Consider the following 19,092-nt stretch of genomic DNA (forward strand, 5'->3'; position numbering starts at 1 on the left):
CATGGTCACTGACGACCAACTATGTCATGTATACGACTCATCTCGAAACGCTCACACCCCTGAGGATTTGTGTTTTCGTTCTACACAGCCGCTGCCCCTTGCTCTTTCCCACCCATTCGTTACATTCAACCTCTTACGAGACCGACCAAATATAAACTGAGAAACAAGACCACACACTTTGTGCATTCGGAATCCAAGGCAGGGCGTCCCTCGCCGCATTTGCTACGATGGCCATTTGCTACTTCTGCAGAAGCGGCGGCGGCGGCGGCGACGACGACGACGACGACGACGACGACGACGACCGCGAGAGGCTCTGAGATATGTGAGAAATACATCTATAAAATGTAATTCAGACTGCCTCGTCCCACTTTATGCTGTACCGCTTTGGCAAATGCTTTATCTGTGCCATTCGCCTTAATCACATCTGAGAGTAATTCTTAAAAAAACGCCTGTCGCTAATTGTTCGTCATCACAGATACTGTTTGCTATACGGCCACGACGCGCAACTGATTTCCAAAATTCATCTTTCTCCTGTGAGGATGGAACTTCCGATGCCTGGTTTATTAGACAGTGCTCTACCACTGAGCTAAGGAGGCGCGGTCTAGCGGTACTCTTGGATACTTCGTCCTCACGGTCGTCTGCATCATCAGACTTCAGCTGACAACACTTCATATCACCGGCTAATATTTGCAGCTATGGCGACCCATTACTGCTTGGCTACACATCTGACACGTAACCGATGTGCTTTCCAAACAACAACACTTGCATTTCAGAACATGTCTTCCACACATGTCTACAAAATCACCTTCACATTCAAATACAGTTTCCTTGTGACTGACAGAGACGTAGGCAAAGTTTAAAGTTGCTATTTCCATTACATCTCGTTAATCTGAAAAACGGTAATTTACATCTGCAGCGGAACAAAATTCCGTTCCGCCCAGCGTGTGGCTCGAACCCACGACCCTAGGATTAAGAGTCTGACGCTCTACCGACTGAGCTAGCCGGCTACCTCGTTGAATACCTGCCGGATAGCACGTCACACAGTACTCGTTTGGTTGGGTGGTCCCATACAGAATCTCTCCATGCTGCCTAATGTTTTCCTAACGTCACACTCGTCACGTACTTCACTTTTATGTCATAATCATTTCTGAGAGGTAAAGAAATTGCATGACAGCATGCAGAGCTAGTGGCGTCAAAATTAACACACATACTTTATGTGACTCCAAAGCCGAACGAGTTACTTTCCGTCGTTGTTTTAGATGTGCAAGTGCCAGTCAAAACTCGCGGTGTCGGCACTCTGCTGACCATTTCGCTAGTTAACACCGGTCTTGTTGTGTGTGTTTCAAGCTCAAGAGCATTTCCAAGCAAAAAATGGTCAACAGCAACATTCAGACGGTTTCGTACTGCTCAATTGCTACATTAAAACGGTATGTTTCTTTTTCAGAACTGGAAAAAAACGAGCGTGACAACATTCGAACCTGTAATCATCAGATCCGAAGTCCAACGGCTTATCCATTAGGTCACATGGTCACTGACGACCAACTATGTCATGTATACGACTCATCTCGAAACGCTCACACCCCTGTGGATTTGTGTTTTCGTTCTACACAGCCGCTGCCCCTTGCTCTTTCCCACCCATTCGTTACATTCAACCTCTTACGAGACCGACCAAATATAAACTGAGAAACAAGACCACACACTTTGTGCATTCGGAATCCAAGGCAGGGCGTCTCTCGCCGCATTTGCTACGATGGCCATTTGCTACTTCTGCAGAAGCGGCGGCGACGACGACGACGACAGGCTCTGAGATATGTGAGAAATACATCTATAAAATGTAATTCAGACTGCCTTGTCCCACTTTATGCTGTATCGCTTTGGCAAATGCTTTATCTGCGCCATTCGCCTTAATCACATCTGAGAGTAATTCTTAAAAAAACGCCTGTCGCTAATTGTTCGTCATCACAGATACTGTTTGCTATACGGCCACGACGCGCAACTGATTTCCAAAATTCATCTTTCTCCTGTGAGGATGGAACTTCCGATGCCTGGTTTATTAGAGCAGTGCTCTACCACTGAGCTAAAGAGGCGCGGCCTAGTGGTACTCTTGGGTACTTCGTCCTTACGGTCGTCTGCATCATCAGACTTCAGCTGACAACACTTCATATTACCGGCTAATATTTGCAGCTATGGCGACCCATTACTGCTTGGCTACACATCTGACACGTAACCGATGTGCTTTCCAAACAACAACACTTGCATTTCAGAACATGTCTTCCACACATGTCTACAAAATCACCTTCACATTCAAATACAGTTTCCTTGTGACTGACAGAGACGTAGGCAAAGTTTAAAGTTGCTATTTCCATTACATCTCGTTAATCTGAAAAACGGTAATTTACATCTGCAGCGGAACAAAATTCCGTTCCGCCCAGCGTGTGGCTCGAACCCACGACCCTAGGATTAAGAGTCTGACGCTCTACCGACTGAGCTAGCCGGCTACCTCGTTGAATACCTGCCGGATAGCACGTCACACAGTACTCGTTTGGTTGGGTGGTCCCATACAGAATCTCTCCATGCTGCCTAATGTTTTCCTAACGTCACACTCGTCACGTACTTCACTTTTATGTCATAATCATTTCTGAGAGGTAAAGAAATTGCATGACAGCATGCAGAGCTAGTGGCGTCAAAATTAACACACATACTTTATGTGACTCCAAAGCCGAACGAGTTACTTTCCGTCGTTGTTTTAGATGTGCAAGTGCCAGTCCAAACTCGCGGTGTCGGCACTCTGCTGACCATTTCGCTAGTTATCACCGGTCTTGTTGTGTGTGTTTCAAGCTCAAGAGCATTTCCAAGCAAAAAATGGTCAACAGCAACATTCAGACGGTTTCGTACTGCTCAATTGCTACATTAAAACGGTATGTTTCTTTTTCAGAACTGGAAAAAAACGAGCGTGACAACATTCGAACCTGTAATCATCAGATCCGAAGTCCAACGCCTTATCCATTAGGTCACATGGTCACTGACGACCAACTATGTCATGTATACGACTCATCTCGAAACGCTCACACCCCTGAGGATTTGTGTTTTCGTTCTACACAGCCGCTGCCCCTTGCTCTTTCCCACCCATTCGTTACATTCAACCTCTTACGAGACCGACCAAATATAAACTGAGAAACAAGACCACACACTTTGTGCATTCGGAATCCAAGGCAGGGCGTCCCTCGCCGCACTTGCTACGATAGCCATTTGCTACTTCTGCAGAAGCGGCGACGACGACGACGACGACGACGACGACGACGACGACGACGACGACGACCGCGAGAGGCTCTGAGATATGTGAGAAATACATCTATAAAATGTAATTCAGACTGCCTCGTCCCACTTTATGCTGTACCGCTTTGGCAAATGCTTTATCTGTGCCATTCGCCTTAATCACATCTGAGAGTAATTCTTAAAAAAACGCCTGTCGCTAATTGTTCGTCATCACAGATACTGTTTGCTATACGGCCACGACGCGCAACTGATTTCCAAAATTCATCTTTCTCCTGTGAGGATGGAACTTCCGATGCCTGGTTTATTAGACAGTGCTCTACCACTGAGCTAAGGAGGCGCGGTCTAGCGGTACTCTTGGATACTTCGTCCTCATGGTCGTCTGCATCATCAGACTTCAGCTGACAACACTTCATATCACCGGCTAATATTTGCAGCTATGGCGACCCATTACTGCTTGGCTACACATCTGACACGTAACCGATGTGCTTTCCAAACAACAACACTTGCATTTCAGAACATGTCTTCCACACATGTCTACAAAATCACCTTCACATTCAAATACAGTTTCCTTGTGACTGACAGAGACGTAGGCAAAGTTGAAAGTTGCTATTTCCATTACATCTCGTTAATCTGAAAAACGGTAATTTACATCTGCAGCGGAACAAAATTCCGTTCCGCCCAGCGTGTGGCTCGAACCCACGACCCTAGGATTAAGAGTCTGACGCTCTACCGACTGAGCTAGCCGGCTACCTCGTTGAATACCTGCCGGATAGCACGTCACACAGTACTCGTTTGGTTGGGTGGTCCCATACAGAATCTCTCCATGCTGCCTAATGTTTTCCTAACGTCACACTCGTCACGTACTTCACTTTTATGTCATAATCATTTCTGAGAGGTAAAGAAATTGCATGACAGCATGCAGAGCTAGTGGCGTCAAAATTAACACACATACTTTATGTGACTCCAAAGCCGAACGAGTTACTTTCCGTCGTTGTTTTAGATGTGCAAGTGCCAGTCAAAACTCGCGGTGTCGGCACTCTGCTGACCATTTCGCTAGTTAACACCGGTCTTGTTGTGTGTGTTTCAAGCTCAAGAGCATTTCCAAGCAAAAAATGGTCAACAGCAACATTCAGACGGTTTCGTACTGCTCAATTGCTACATGAAAACGGTATGTTTCTTTTTCAGAACTGGAAAAAAACGAGCGTGACAACATTCGAACCTGTAATCATCAGATCCGAAGTCCAACGCCTTATCCATTAGGCCACATGGTCACTGACGACCAACTATGTCATGTATACGACTCATCTCGAAACGCTCACACCTCTGAGGATTTGTGTTTTCGTTCTACACAGCCGCTGCCCCTTGCTCTTTCCCACCCATTCGTTACATTCAACCTCTTACGAGACCGACCAAATATAGACTGAGAAACAAGACCACACACTTTGTGCATTCGGAATCGAAGGCAGGGCGTCCCTCGCCGCATTTGCTACAATAGCCATTTGCTACTTCTGCAGAAGCGGCGGCGGCGGCGACGACGACGACGACGACGACGAAGACGACGACGACCGCGAGAGGCTCTGAGATATGTGAGAAATACATCTATAAAATGTAATTCAGACTGCCTTGTCCCACTTTATGCTGTACCGCTTTGGCAAATGCTTTATCTGCGCCATTCGCCTTAATCACATCTGAGAGTAATTCTTAAAAAAACGCCTGTCGCTAATTGTTCGTCATCACAGATACTGTTTGCTATACGGCCACGACGCGCAACTGATTTCCAAAATTCATCTTTCTCCTGTGAGGATGGAACTTCCGATGCCTGGTTTATTAGAGCAGTGCTCTACCACTGAGCTAAAGAGGCGCGGCCTAGTGGTACTCTTGGGTACTTCGTCCTTACGGTCGTCTGCATCATCAGACTTCAGCTGACAACACTTCATATTACCGGCTAATATTTGCAGCTATGGCGACCCATTACTGCTTGGCTACACATCTGACACGTAACCGATGTGCTTTCCAAACAACAACACTTGCATTTCAGAACATGTCTTCCACACATGTCTACAAAATCACCTTCACATTCAAATACAGTTTCCTTGTGACTGACAGAGACGTAGGCAAAGTTTAAAGTTGCTATTTCCATTACATCTCGTTAATCTGAAAAACGGTAATTTACATCTGCAGCGGAACAAAATTCCGTTCCGCCCAGCGTGTGGCTCGAACCCACGACCCTAGGATTAAGAGTCTGACGCTCTACCGACTGAGCTAGCCGGCAACCTCGTTGAATGCCTGCCGGATAGCACGTCACACAGTACTCGTTTGGTTGGGTGGTCCCATACAGAATCTCTCCATGCTGCCTAATGTTTTCCTAACGTCACACTCGTCACGTACTTCACTTTTATGTCATAATCATTTCTGAGAGGTAAAGAAATTGCATGACAGCATGCAGAGCTAGTGGCGTCAAAATTAACACACATACTTTATGTGACTCCAAAGCCGAACGAGTTACTTTCCGTCGTTGTTTTAGATGTGCAAGTGCCAGTCCAAACTCGCGGTGTCGGCACTCTGCTGACCATTTCGCTAGTTATCACCGGTCTTGTTGTGTGTGTTTCAAGCTCAAGAGCATTTCCAAGCAAAAAATGGTCAACAGCAACATTCAGACGGTTTCGTACTGCTCAATTGCTACATTAAAACGGTATGTTTCTTTTTCAGAACTGGAAAAAAACGAGCGTGACAACATTCGAACCTGTAATCATCAGATCCGAAGTCCAACGCCTTATCCATTAGGTCACATGGTCACTGACGACCAACTATGTCATGTATACGACTCATCTCGAAACGCTCACACCCCTGAGGATTTGTGTTTTCGTTCTACACAGCCGCTGCCCCTTGCTCTTTCCCACCCATTCGTTACATTCAACCTCTTACGAGACCGACCAAATATAAACTGAGAAACAAGACCACACACTTTGTGCATTCGGAATCCAAGGCAGGGCGTCCCTCGCCGCATTTGCTACGATAGCCATTTGCTACTTCTGCAGAAGCGGCGGCGGCGGCGACGACGACGACGACGACGACGACGACGACGACGACGACGACCGCGAGAGCTCTGAGATATGTGAGAAATACATCTATAAAATGTAATTCAGACTGCCTCGTCCCACTTTATGCTGTACCGCTTTGGCAAATGCTTTATCTGTGCCATTCGCCTTAATCACATCTGAGAGTAATTCTTAAAAAAACGCCTGTCGCTAATTGTTCGTCATCACAGATACTGTTTGCTATACGGCCACGACGCGCAACTGATTTCCAAAATTCATCTTTCTCCTGTGAGGATGGAACTTCCGATGCCTGGTTTATTAGACAGTGCTCTACCACTGAGCTAAGGAGGCGCGGTCTAGCGGTACTCTTGGATACTTCGTCCTCATGGTCGTCTGCATCATCAGACTTCAGCTGACAACACTTCATATCACCGGCTAATATTTGCAGCTATGGCGACCCATTACTGCTTGGCTACACATCTGACACGTAACCGATGTGCTTTCCAAACAACAACACTTGCATTTCAGAACATGTCTTCCACACATGTCTACAAAATCACCTTCACATTCAAATACAGTTTCCTTGTGACTGACAGAGACGTAGGCAAAGTTTAAAGTTGCTATTTCCATTACATCTCGTTAATCTGAAAAACGGTAATTTACATCTGCAGCGGAACAAAATTCCGTTCCGCCCAGCGTGTGGCTCGAACCCACGACCCTAGGATTAAGAGTCTGACGCTCTACCGACTGAGCTAGCCGGCTACCTCGTTGAATACCTGCCGGATAGCACGTCACACAGTACTCGTTTGGTTGGGTGGTCCCATACAGAATCTCTCCATGCTGCCTAATGTTTTCCTAACGTCACACTCGTCACGTACTTCACTTTTATGTCATAATCATTTCTGAGAGGTAAAGAAATTGCATGACAGCATGCAGAGCTAGTGGCGTCAAAATTAACACACATACTTTATGTGACTCCAAAGCCGAACGAGTTACTTTCCGTCGTTGTTTTAGATGTGCAAGTGCCAGTCAAAACTCGCGGTGTCGGCACTCTGCTGACCATTTCGCTAGTTAACACCGGTCTTGTTGTGTGTGTTTCAAGCTCAAGAGCATTTCCAAGCAAAAAATGGTCAACAGCTACATTCAGACGGTTTCGTACTGCTCAATTGCTACATGAAAACGGTATGTTTCTTTTTCAGAACTGGAAAAAAACGAGCGTGACAACATTCGAACCTGTAATCATCAGATCCGAAGTCCAACGCCTTATCCATTAGGCCACATGGTCACTGACGACCAACTATGTCATGTATACGACTCATCTCGAAACGCTCACACCTCTGAGGATTTGTGTTTTCGTTCTACACAGCCGCTGCCCCTTGCTCTTTCCCACCCATTCGTTACATTCAACCTCTTACGAGACCGACCAAATATAGACTGAGAAACAAGACCACACACTTTGTGCATTCGGAATCGAAGGCAGGGCGTCCCTCGCCGCATTTGCTACAATAGCCATTTGCTACTTCTGCAGAAGCGGCGGCGGCGACGACGACGACGACGACGACGACGACGACGACGACGACGACGACGACGACCGCGAGAGGCTCTGAGATATGTGAGAAATACATCTATAACATGTAATTCAGACTGCCTCGTCCCACTTTATGCTGTACCGCTTTGGCAAATGCTTTATCTGCGCCATTCGCCTTAATCACATCTGAGAGTAATTCTTAAAAAAACGCCTGTCTCTAATTGTTCGTCATCACAGATACTGTTTGCTATACGGCCACGACGCGCAACTGATTTCCAAAATTCATCTATCTCCTGTGAGGATGGAACTTCCGATGCCTGGTTTATTAGAGCAGTGCTCTACCACTGAGCTAAAGAGGCGCGGCCTAGCGGTACTCTTGGATACTTCGACCTTACGGTCGTCTGCATCATCAGACTTCAGCTGACAACACTTCATATTACCGGCTAATATTTGCAGCTATGGCGACCCATTACTGCTTGGCTACACATCTGACACGTAACCGATGTGCTCTCCAAACAACAACACTTGCATTTCAGAACATGTCTTCCACACATGTCTACAAAATCACCTTCACATTCAAATACAGTTTCCTTGTGAGTGAGAGAGACGTAGGCAAAGTTTAAAGTTGCTATTTCCATTACATCTCGTTAATCTGAAAAACGGTAATTTACATCTGCAGCGGAACAAAATTCCGTTCCGCCCAGCGTGTGGCTCGAACCCACGACCCTAGGATTAAGAGTCTGACGCTCTACCGACTGAGCTAGCCGGCTACCTCGTTGAATACCTGCCGGATAGCACGTCACACAGTACTCGTTTGGTTGGGTGGTCCCATACAGAATCTCTCCATGCTGCCTAATGTTTTCCTAACGTCACACTCGTCACGTACTTCACTTTTATGTCATAATCATTTCTGAGAGGTAAAGAAATTGCATGACAGCATGCAGAGCTAGTGGCGTCAAAATTAACACAAATACTTTATGTGACTCCAAAGCCGAACGAGTTACTTTCCGTCGTTGTTTTAGATGTGCAAGTGCCAGTCAAAACTCGCGGTGTCGGCACTCTGCTGACCATTTCGCTAGTTAACACCGGTCTTGTTGTGTGTGTTTCAAGCTCAAGAGCATTTCCAAGCAAAAAATGGTCAACAGCAACATTCAGACGGTTTCGTACTGCTCAATTGCTACATTAAAACGGTATGTTTCTTTTTCAGAACTGGAAAAAAACGAGCGTGACAACATTCGAACCTGTAATCATCAGATCCGAAGTCCAACGCCTTATCCATTAGGTCACATGGTCACTGACGACCAACTATGTCATGTATACGGCTCATCTCGAAACGCTCACACCCCTGAGGATTTGTGTTTTCGTTCTACACAGCCGCTGCCCCTTGCTCTTTCCCACCCATTCGTTACATTCAACCTCTTACGAGACCGACCAAATATAAACTGAGAAACAAGACCACACACTTTGTGCATTCGGAATCCAAGGCAGGGCGTCCCTCGCCGCATTTGCTACGATGGCCATTTGCTACTTCTGCAGAAGCGGCGGCGACGACGACGACGACCGCGAGAGGCTCTGAGATATGTGAGAAATACATCTATAAAATGTAATTCAGACTGCCTCGTCCCACTTTATGCTGTATCGCTTTGGCAAATGCTTTATCTGCGCCATTCGCCTTAATCACATCTGAGAGTAATTCTTAAAAAAACGCCTGTCGCTAATTGTTCGTCATCACAGATACTGTTTGCTATACGGCCACGACGCGCAACTGATTTCCAAAATTCATCTTTCTCCTGTGAGGATGGAACTTCCGATGCCTGGTTTATTAGAGCAGTGCTCTACCACTGAGCTAAAGAGGCGCGGCCTAGTGGTACTCTTGGGTACTTCGTCCTTACGGTCGTCTGCATCATCAGACTTCAGCTGACAACACTTCATATTACCGGCTAATATTTGCAGCTATGGCGACCCATTACTGCTTGGCTACACATCTGACACGTAACCGATGTGCTTTCCAAACAACAACACTTGCATTTCAGAACATGTCTTCCACACATGTCTACAAAATCACCTTCACATTCAAATACAGTTTCCTTGTGACTGACAGAGACGTAGGCAAAGTTTAAAGTTGCTATTTCCATTACATCTCGTTAATCTGAAAAACGGTAATTTACATCTGCAGCGGAACAAAATTCCGTTCCGCCCAGCGTGTGGCTCGAACCCACGACCCTAGGATTAAGAGTCTGACGCTCTACCGACTGAGCTAGCCGGCTACCTCGTTGAATACCTGCCGGATAGCACGTCACACAGTACTCGTTTGGTTGGGTGGTCCCATACAGAATCTCTCCATGCTGCCTAATGTTTTCCTAACGTCACACTCGTCACGTACTTCACTTTTATGTCATAATCATTTCTGAGAGGTAAAGAAATTGCATGACAGCATGCAGAGCTAGTGGCGTCAAAATTAACACACATACTTTATGTGACTCCAAAGCCGAACGAGTTACTTTCCGTCGTTGTTTTAGATGTGCAAGTGCCAGTCCAAACTCGCGGTGTCGGCACTCTGCTGACCATTTCGCTAGTTATCACCGGTCTTGTTGTGTGTGTTTCAAGCTCAAGAGCATTTCCAAGCAAAAAATGGTCAACAGCAACATTCAGACGGTTTCGTACTGCTCAATTGCTACATTAAAACGGTATGTTTCTTTTTCAGAACTGGAAAAAAACGAGCGTGACAACATTCGAACCTGTAATCATCAGATCCGAAGTCCAACGCCTTATCCATTAGGTCACATGGTCACTGACGACCAACTATGTCATGTATACGACTCATCTCGAAACGCTCACACCCCTGAGGATTTGTGTTTTCGTTCTACACAGCCGCTGCCCCTTGCTCTTTCCCACCCATTCGTTACATTCAACCTCTTACGAGACCGACCAAATATAAACTGAGAAACAAGACCACACACTTTGTGCATTCGGAATCCAAGGCAGGGCGTCCCTCGCCGCATTTGCTACGATAGCCATTTGCTACTTCTGCAGAAGCGGCGGCGGCGGCGGCGACGACGACGACGACGACGACGACGACGACGACGACGACGACGACGACGACCGCGAGAGGCTCTGAGATATGTGAGAAATACATCTATAAAATGTAATTCAGACTGCCTCGTCCCACTTTATGCTGTACCGCTTTGGCAAATGCTTTATCTGTGCCATTCGCCTTAATCACATCTGAGAGTAATTCTTAAAAAAACGCCTGTCGCTAATTGTTCGTCATCACAGATACTGTTTGCTATACGGCCACGACGCGCAACTGATTTCCAAAATTCATCTTTCTCCTGTGAGGATGGAACTTCCGATGCCTGGTTTATTAGACAGTGCTCTACCACTGAGCTAAGGAGGCGCGGTCTAGCGGTACTCTTGGATACTTCGTCCTCATGGTCGTCTGCATCATCAGACTTCAGCTGACAACACTTCATATCACCGGCTAATATTTGCAGCTATGGCGACCCATTACTGCTTGGCTACACATCTGACACGTAACCGATGTGCTTTCCAAACAACAACACTTGCATTTCAGAACATGTCTTCCACACATGTCTACAAAATCACCTTCACATTCAAATACAGTTTCCTTGTGACTGACAGAGACGTAGGCAAAGTTTAAAGTTGCTATTTCCATTACATCTCGTTAATCTGAAAAACGGTAATTTACATCTGCAGCGGAACAAAATTCCGTTCCGCCCAGCGTGTGGCTCGAACCCACGACCCTAGGATTAAGAGTCTGACGCTCTACCGACTGAGCTAGCCGGCTACCTCGTTGAATACCTGCCGGATAGCACGTCACACAGTACTCGTTTGGTTGGGTGGTCCCATACAGAATCTCTCCATGCTGCCTAATGTTTTCCTAACGTCACACTCGTCACGTACTTCACTTTTATGTCATAATCATTTCTGAGAGGTAAAGAAATTGCATGACAGCATGCAGAGCTAGTGGCGTCAAAATTAACACACATACTTTATGTGACTCCAAAGCCGAACGAGTTACTTTCCGTCGTTGTTTTAGATGTGCAAGTGCCAGTCAAAACTCGCGGTGTCGGCACTCTGCTGACCATTTCGCTAGTTAACACCGGTCTTGTTGTGTGTGTTTCAAGCTCAAGAGCATTTCCAAGCAAAAAATGGTCAACAGCAACATTCAGACGGTTTCGTACTGCTCAATTGCTACATGAAAACGGTATGTTTCTTTTTCAGAACTGGAAAAAAACGAGCGTGACAACATTCGAACCTGTAATCATCAGATCCGAAGTCCAACGCCTTATCCATTAGGCCACATGGTCACTGACGACCAACTATGTCATGTATACGACTCATCTCGAAACGCTCACACCTCTGAGGATTTGTGTTTTCGTTCTACACAGCCGCTGCCCCTTGCTCTTTCCCACCCATTCGTTACATTCAACCTCTTACGAGACCGACCAAATATAGACTGAGAAACAAGACCACACACTTTGTGCATTCGGAATCGAAGGCAGGGCGTCCCTCGCCGCATTTGCTACAATAGCCATTTGCTACTTCTGCAGAAGCGGCGGCGGCGGCGACGACGACGACGACGACGACGAAGACGACGACGACCGCGAGAGGCTCTGAGATATGTGAGAAATACATCTATAAAATGTAATTCAGACTGCCTTGTCCCACTTTATGCTGTACCGCTTTGGCAAATGCTTTATCTGCGCCATTCGCCTTAATCACATCTGAGAGTAATTCTTAAAAAAACGCCTGTCGCTAATTGTTCGTCATCACAGATACTGTTTGCTATACGGCCACGACGCGCAACTGATTTCCAAAATTCATCTTTCTCCTGTGAGGATGGAACTTCCGATGCCTGGTTTATTAGAGCAGTGCTCTACCACTGAGCTAAAGAGGCGCGGCCTAGTGGTACTCTTGGGTACTTCGTCCTTACGGTCGTCTGCATCATCAGACTTCAGCTGACAACACTTCATATTACCGGCTAATATTTGCAGCTATGGCGACCCATTACTGCTTGGCTACACATCTGACACGTAACCGATGTGCTTTCCAAACAACAACACTTGCATTTCAGAACATGTCTTCCACACATGTCTACAAAATCACCTTCACATTCAAATACAGTTTCCTTGTGACTGACAGAGACGTAGGCAAAGTTTAAAGTTGCTATTTCCATTACATCTCGTTAATCTGAAAAACGGTAATTTACATCTGCAGCGGAACAAAATTCCGTTCCGCCCAGCGTGTGGCTCGAACCCACGACCCTAGGATTAAGAGTCTGACGCTCTACCGACTGAGCTAGCCGGCTACCTCGTTGAATACCTGCCGGATAGCACGTCACACAGTACTCGTTTGGTTGGGTGGTCCCATACAGAATCTCTCCATGCTGCCTAATGTTTTCCTAACGTCACACTCGTCACGTACTTCACTTTTATGTCATAATCATTTCTGAGAGGTAAAGAAATTGCATGACAGCAGGCAGAGCTAGTGGCGTCAAAATTAACACACATACTTTATGTGACTCCAAAGCCGAACGAGTTACTTTCCGTCGTTGTTTTAGATGTGCAAGTGCCAGTCAAAACTCGCGGTGTCGGCACTCTGCTGACCATTTCGCTAGTTAACACCGGTCTTGTTGTGTGTGTTTCAAGCTCAAGAGCATTTCCAAGCAAAAAATGGTCAACAGCAACATTCAGACGGTTTCGTACTGCTCAATTGCTACATTAAAACGGTATGTTTCTTTTTCAGAACTGGAAAAAAACGAGCGTGACAACATTCGAACCTGTAATCATCAGATCCGAAGTCCAACGCCTTATCCATTAGGCCACATGGTCACTGACGACCAACTATGTCATGTATACGACTCATCTCGAAACGCTCACACCTCTGAGGATTTGTGTTTTCGTTCTACACAGCCGCTGCCCCTTGCTCTTTCCCACCCATTCGTTACATTCAACCTCTTACGAGACCGACCAAATATAGACTGAGAAACAAGACCACACACTTTGTGCATTCGGAATCGAAGGCAGGGCGTCCCTCGCCGCATTTGCTACAATAGCCATTTGCTACTTCTGCAGAAGCGGCGGCGGCGACGACGACGACGACGACGACGACGACGACGACGACGACGACCGCGAGAGGCTCTGAGATATGTGAGAAATACATCTATAACATGTAATTCAGACTGCCTCGTCCCACTTTATGCTGTACCGCTTTGGCAAATGCTTTATCTGCGCCATTCGCCTTAATCACATCTGAGAGTAATTCTTAAAAAAACGCCTGTCTCTAATTGTTCGTCATCACAGATACTGTTTGCTATACGGCCACGACGCGCAACTGATTTCCAAAATTCATCTATCTCCTGTGAGGATGGAACTTCCGATGCCTGGTTTATTAGAGCAGTGCTCTACCACTGAGCTAAAGAGGCGCGGCCTAGCGGTACTCTTGGATACTTCGACCTTACGGTCGTCTGCATCATCAGACTTCAGCTGACAACACTTCATATTACCGGCTAATATTTGCAGCTATGGCGACCCATTACTGCTTGGCTACACATCTGACACGTAACCGATGTGCTCTCCAAACAACAACACTTGCATTTCAGAACATGTCTTCCACACATGTCTACAAAATCACCTTCACATTCAAATACAGTTTCCTTGTGAGTGAGAGAGACGTAGGCAAAGTTTAAAGTTGCTATTTCCATTACATCTCGTTAATCTGAAAAACGGTAATTTACATCTGCAGCGGAACAAAATTCCGTTCCGCCCAGCGTGTGGCTCGAACCCACGACCCTAGGATTAAGAGTCTGACGCTCTACCGACTGAGCTAGCCGGCTACCTCGTTGAATACCTGCCGGATAGCACGTCACACAGTACTCGTTTGGTTGGGTGGTCCCATACAGAATCTCTCCATGCTGCCTAATGTTTTCCTAACGTCACACTCGTCACGTACTTCACTTTTATGTCATAATCATTTCTGAGAGGTAAAGAAATTGCATGACAGCATGCAGAGCTAGTGGCGTCAAAATTAACACAAATACTTTATGTGACTCCAAAGCCGAACGAGTTACTTTCCGTCGTTGTTTTAGATGTGCAAGTGCCAGTCAAAACTCGCGGTGTCGGCACTCTGCTGACCATTTCGCTAGTTAACACCGGTCTTGTTGTGTGTGTTTCAAGCTCAAGAGCATTTCCAAGCAAAAAATGGTCAACAGCAACATTCAGACGGTTTCGTACTGCTCAATTGCTACATTAAAACGGTATGTTTCTTTTTCAGAACTGGAAAAAAACGAGCGTGACAACATTCGAACCTGTAATCATCAGATCCGAAGTCCAACGCCTTATCCATTAGGTCACATGGTCACTGACGACCAACTATGTCATGTATACGGCTCATCTCGAAACGCTCACACCCCTGAGGATTTGTGTTTTCGTTCTACACAGCCGCTGCCCCTTGCTCTTTCCCACCCATTCGTTACATTCAACCTCTTACGAGACCGACCAAATATAAACTGAGAAACAAGACCACACACTTTGTGCATTCGGAATCCAAGGCAGGGCGTCCCTCGCCGCATTTGCTACGATGGCCATTTGCTACTTCTGCAGAAGCGGCGGCGACGACGACGACGACCGCGAGAGGCTCTGAGATATGTGAGAAATACATCTATAAAATGTAATTCAGACTGCCTCGTCCCACTTTATGCTGTATCGCTTTGGCAAATGCTTTATCTGCGCCATTCGCCTTAATCACATCTGAGAGTAATTCTTAAAAAAACGCCTGTCGCTAATTGTTCGTCATCACAGATACTGTTTGCTATACGGCCACGACGCGCAACTGATTTCCAAAATTCATCTTTCTCCTGTGAGGATGGAACTTCCGATGCCTGGTTTATTAGAGCAGTGCTCTACCACTGAGCTAAGGAGGCGCGGTCTAGCGGTACTCTTGGATACTTCGTCCTCACGGTCGTCTGCATCATCAGACTTCAGCTGACAACACTTCATATCACCGGCTAATATTTGCAGCTATGGCGACCCATTACTGCTTGGCTACACATCTGACACGTAACCGATGTGCTTTCCAAACAACAACACTTGCATTTCAGAACATGGCTTCCACACATGTCTACAAAATCACCTTCACATTCAAATACAGTTTCCTTGTGACTGACAGAGACGTAGGCAAAGTTTAAAGTTGCTATTTCCATTACATCTCGTTAATCAGAAAAACGGTAATTTACATCTGCAGCGGAACAAAATTCCGTTCCGCCCAGCGTGTGGCTCGAACCCACTATCCTAGGATTAAAAGTCTGACGCTCTACCGACTGAGCTAGCCGGCTACCTCGTTGAATACCTGCCGGATAGCACGTCACACAGTACTCGTTTGGGTTGGGTGGTCCCATACAGAATCTCTCCATGCTGCCTAATGTTTTCCTAACGTCACACTCGTCACGTACTTCACTTTTATGTCATAATCATTTCTGAGAGGTAAAGAAATTGCATGACAGCATGCAGAGCTAGTGGCGTCAAAATTAACACACATACTTTATGTGACTCAAAAGCCGAACGAGTTACTTTCCGACGTTGTTTTAGATGTGCAAGTGCCAGTCAAAACTCGCGGTGTCGGCACTCTGCTGACCATTTCGCTAGTTAACACCGGTCTTGTTGTGTGTGTTTCAAGCTCAAGAGCATTTCCAAGCAAAAAATGGTCAACAACAACATTCAGACGGTTTCGTACTGCTCAATTGCTACATTAAAACGGTATGTTTCTTTTTCAGAACTGGAAAAAAACGAGCGTGACAACATTCGAACCTGTAATCATCAGATCCGAAGTCCAACGCCTTATCCATTAGGCTACATGGTCACTGACGACCAACTATGTCATGTATACGACTCATCTCGAAACGCTCACACCCCTGAGGATTTGTGTTTTCGTTCTACACAGCCGCTGCCCCTTGCTCTTTCCCACCCATTCGTTACATTCAACCTCTTACGAGACCGACCAAATATAGACTGAGAAACAAGACCACACACTTTGTGCATTCGGAATCGAAGGCAGGGCGTCCCTCGCCGCATTTGCTACGACAGCCATTTGCTACTTCTGCAGAAGCGGCGGCGGCGGCGACGACGACGACGACGACGACGACGACGACGACGACGACGTCGACGACGACCGCGAGAGGCTCTGAGATATGTGAGAAATACATCTATAAAATGTAATTCAGACTGCCTCGTCCCACTTTATGCTGTACCGCTTTGGCAAATGCTTTATCTGTGCCATTCGCCTTAATCACATCTGAGAGTAATTCTTAAAAAAACGCCTGTCGCTAATTGTTCGTCATCACAGATACTGTTTGCTATACGGCCACGACGCGCAACTGATTTCCAAAATTCATCTTTCTCCTGTGAGGATGGAACTTCCGATGCCTGGTTTATTAGAGCAGTGCTCTACCACTGAGCTAAGGAGGCGCGGCCTAGAGGTACTCTTGGCTACTTCGTCCTTACGGTCGTCTGCATCATCAGACTTCAGCTGACAACACTTCATATTACCGGCTAATATTTGCGGCTATGGCGACCCATTACTGCTTGGCTACACATCTGACACGTAACCGATGTGCTCTCCAAACAACAACACTTGCATTTCAGAACATGTCTTCCACACATGTCTACAAAATCACCTTCACATTCAAATACAGTTTCCTTGTGAGTGACAGAGACGTAGGCAAAGTTTAAAGTTGCTATTTCCATTACATCTCGTTAATCAGAAAAACGGTAATTTACATCTGCAGCGGAACAAAATTCCGTTCCGCCCAGCGTGTGGCTCGAACCCACGATCCTAGGATTAAGAGTCTGACGCTCTACCGACTGAGCTAGCCGGCTACCTCGTTGAATACCTGCCGGATAGCACGTCACACAGTACTCGTTTGGGTTGGGTGGTCCCATACAGAATCTCTCCATGCTGCCTAATGTTTTCCTAACGTCACACTCGTCACGTACTTCACTTTTATGTCATAATCATTTCTGAGAGGTAAAGAAATTGCATGACAGCATGCAGAGCTAGTGGCGTCAAAATTAACACAAATACTTTATGTGACTCCAAAGCCGAACGAGTTACTTTCCGTCGTTGTTTTAGATGTGCAAGTGCCAGTCAAAACTCGCGGTGTCGGCACTCTGCTGACCATTTCGCTAGTTAACACCGGTCTTGTTGTGTGTGTTTCAAGCTCAAGAGCATTTCCAAGCAAAAAATGGTCAACAGCAACATTCAGACGGTTTCGTACTGCTCAATTGCTACATTAAAACGGTATGTTTCTTTTTCAGAACTGGAAAAAAACGAGCGTGACAACATTCGAACCTGTAATCATCAGATCCGAAGTCCAACGCCTTATCCATTAGGTCACATTGTCACTGACGACCAACTATGTCATGTATACGGCTCATCTCGAAACGCTCACACCCCTGAGGATTTGTGTTTTCGTTCTACACAGCCGCTGCCCCTTGCTCTTTCCCACCCATTCGTTACATTCAACCTCTTACGAGACCGACCAAATATAAACTGAGAAACAAGACCACACACTTTGTGCATTCGGAATCCAAGGCAGGGCGTCCCTCGCCGCATTTGCTACGATGGCCATTTGCTACTTCTGCAGAAGCGGCGGCGACGACGACGACGACCGCGAGAGGCTCTGAGATATGTGAGAAATACATCTATAAAATGTAATTCAGACTGCCTCGTCCCACTTTATGCTGTATCGCTTTGGCAAATGCTTTATCTGCGCCATTCGCCTTAATCACATCTGAGAGTAATTCTTAAAAAAACGCCTGTCGCTAATTGTTCGTCATCACAGATACTGTTTGCTATACGGCCACGACGCGCAACTGATTTCCAAAATTCATCTTTCTCCTGTGAGGATGGAACTTCCGATGCCTGGTTTATTAGAGCAGTGCTCTACCACTGAGCTAAGGAGGCGCGGTCTAGCGGTACTCTTGGATACTTCGTCCTCACGGTCGTCTGCATCATCAGACTTCAGCTGACAACACTTCATATCACCGGCTAATATTTGCAGCTATGGCGACCCATTACTGCTTGGCTACACATCTGACACGTAACCGATGTGCTTTCCAAACAACAACACTTGCATTTCAGAACATGGCTTCCACACATGTCTACAAAATCACCTTCACATTCAAATACAGTTTCCTTGTGACTGACAGAGACGTAGGCAAAGTTTAAAGT

General features: G+C 46.2%; 10 non-coding genes across 10 annotated transcripts; all 10 read right to left on the minus strand.

Annotated features, from left to right (window-relative positions):
- Positions 1 to 934: 934 nt before the first annotated feature.
- On the minus strand, positions 935 to 1,007 carry Trnak-cuu (transfer RNA lysine (anticodon CUU)). Its single transcript has one exon. It is a non-coding gene; the product is annotated as a tRNA-Lys (tRNA).
- A 1,418-nt stretch (positions 1,008 to 2,425) lies between these two features.
- On the minus strand, positions 2,426 to 2,498 carry Trnak-cuu (transfer RNA lysine (anticodon CUU)). The gene has a single exon. It is a non-coding gene; the product is annotated as a tRNA-Lys (tRNA).
- A 1,453-nt stretch (positions 2,499 to 3,951) lies between these two features.
- Positions 3,952 to 4,024, minus strand: Trnak-cuu (transfer RNA lysine (anticodon CUU)). Its single transcript has one exon. It is a non-coding gene; the product is annotated as a tRNA-Lys (tRNA).
- A 1,451-nt stretch (positions 4,025 to 5,475) lies between these two features.
- Positions 5,476 to 5,547, minus strand: Trnak-cuu (transfer RNA lysine (anticodon CUU)). The gene has a single exon. It is a non-coding gene; the product is annotated as a tRNA-Lys (tRNA).
- Positions 5,548 to 7,003: 1,456 nt separating this feature from the next.
- Trnak-cuu (transfer RNA lysine (anticodon CUU)) lies at positions 7,004 to 7,076 on the minus strand. Its single transcript has one exon. It is a non-coding gene; the product is annotated as a tRNA-Lys (tRNA).
- Positions 7,077 to 8,539: 1,463 nt separating this feature from the next.
- Positions 8,540 to 8,612, minus strand: Trnak-cuu (transfer RNA lysine (anticodon CUU)). The gene has a single exon. It is a non-coding gene; the product is annotated as a tRNA-Lys (tRNA).
- A 1,424-nt stretch (positions 8,613 to 10,036) lies between these two features.
- Positions 10,037 to 10,109, minus strand: Trnak-cuu (transfer RNA lysine (anticodon CUU)). The gene has a single exon. It is a non-coding gene; the product is annotated as a tRNA-Lys (tRNA).
- A 1,468-nt stretch (positions 10,110 to 11,577) lies between these two features.
- Trnak-cuu (transfer RNA lysine (anticodon CUU)) lies at positions 11,578 to 11,650 on the minus strand. The gene has a single exon. It is a non-coding gene; the product is annotated as a tRNA-Lys (tRNA).
- Positions 11,651 to 13,101: 1,451 nt separating this feature from the next.
- Trnak-cuu (transfer RNA lysine (anticodon CUU)) lies at positions 13,102 to 13,174 on the minus strand. Its single transcript has one exon. It is a non-coding gene; the product is annotated as a tRNA-Lys (tRNA).
- A 1,454-nt stretch (positions 13,175 to 14,628) lies between these two features.
- Trnak-cuu (transfer RNA lysine (anticodon CUU)) lies at positions 14,629 to 14,701 on the minus strand. Its single transcript has one exon. It is a non-coding gene; the product is annotated as a tRNA-Lys (tRNA).
- Between the last annotated feature and the right edge of the window lie 4,391 nt (positions 14,702 to 19,092).

Source organism: Schistocerca gregaria, unplaced genomic scaffold (genome assembly GCF_023897955.1).
Source record: "Schistocerca gregaria isolate iqSchGreg1 unplaced genomic scaffold, iqSchGreg1.2 ptg000178l, whole genome shotgun sequence".
In the NCBI taxonomy this organism is placed as follows: domain Eukaryota; kingdom Metazoa; phylum Arthropoda; class Insecta; order Orthoptera; family Acrididae; genus Schistocerca; species Schistocerca gregaria.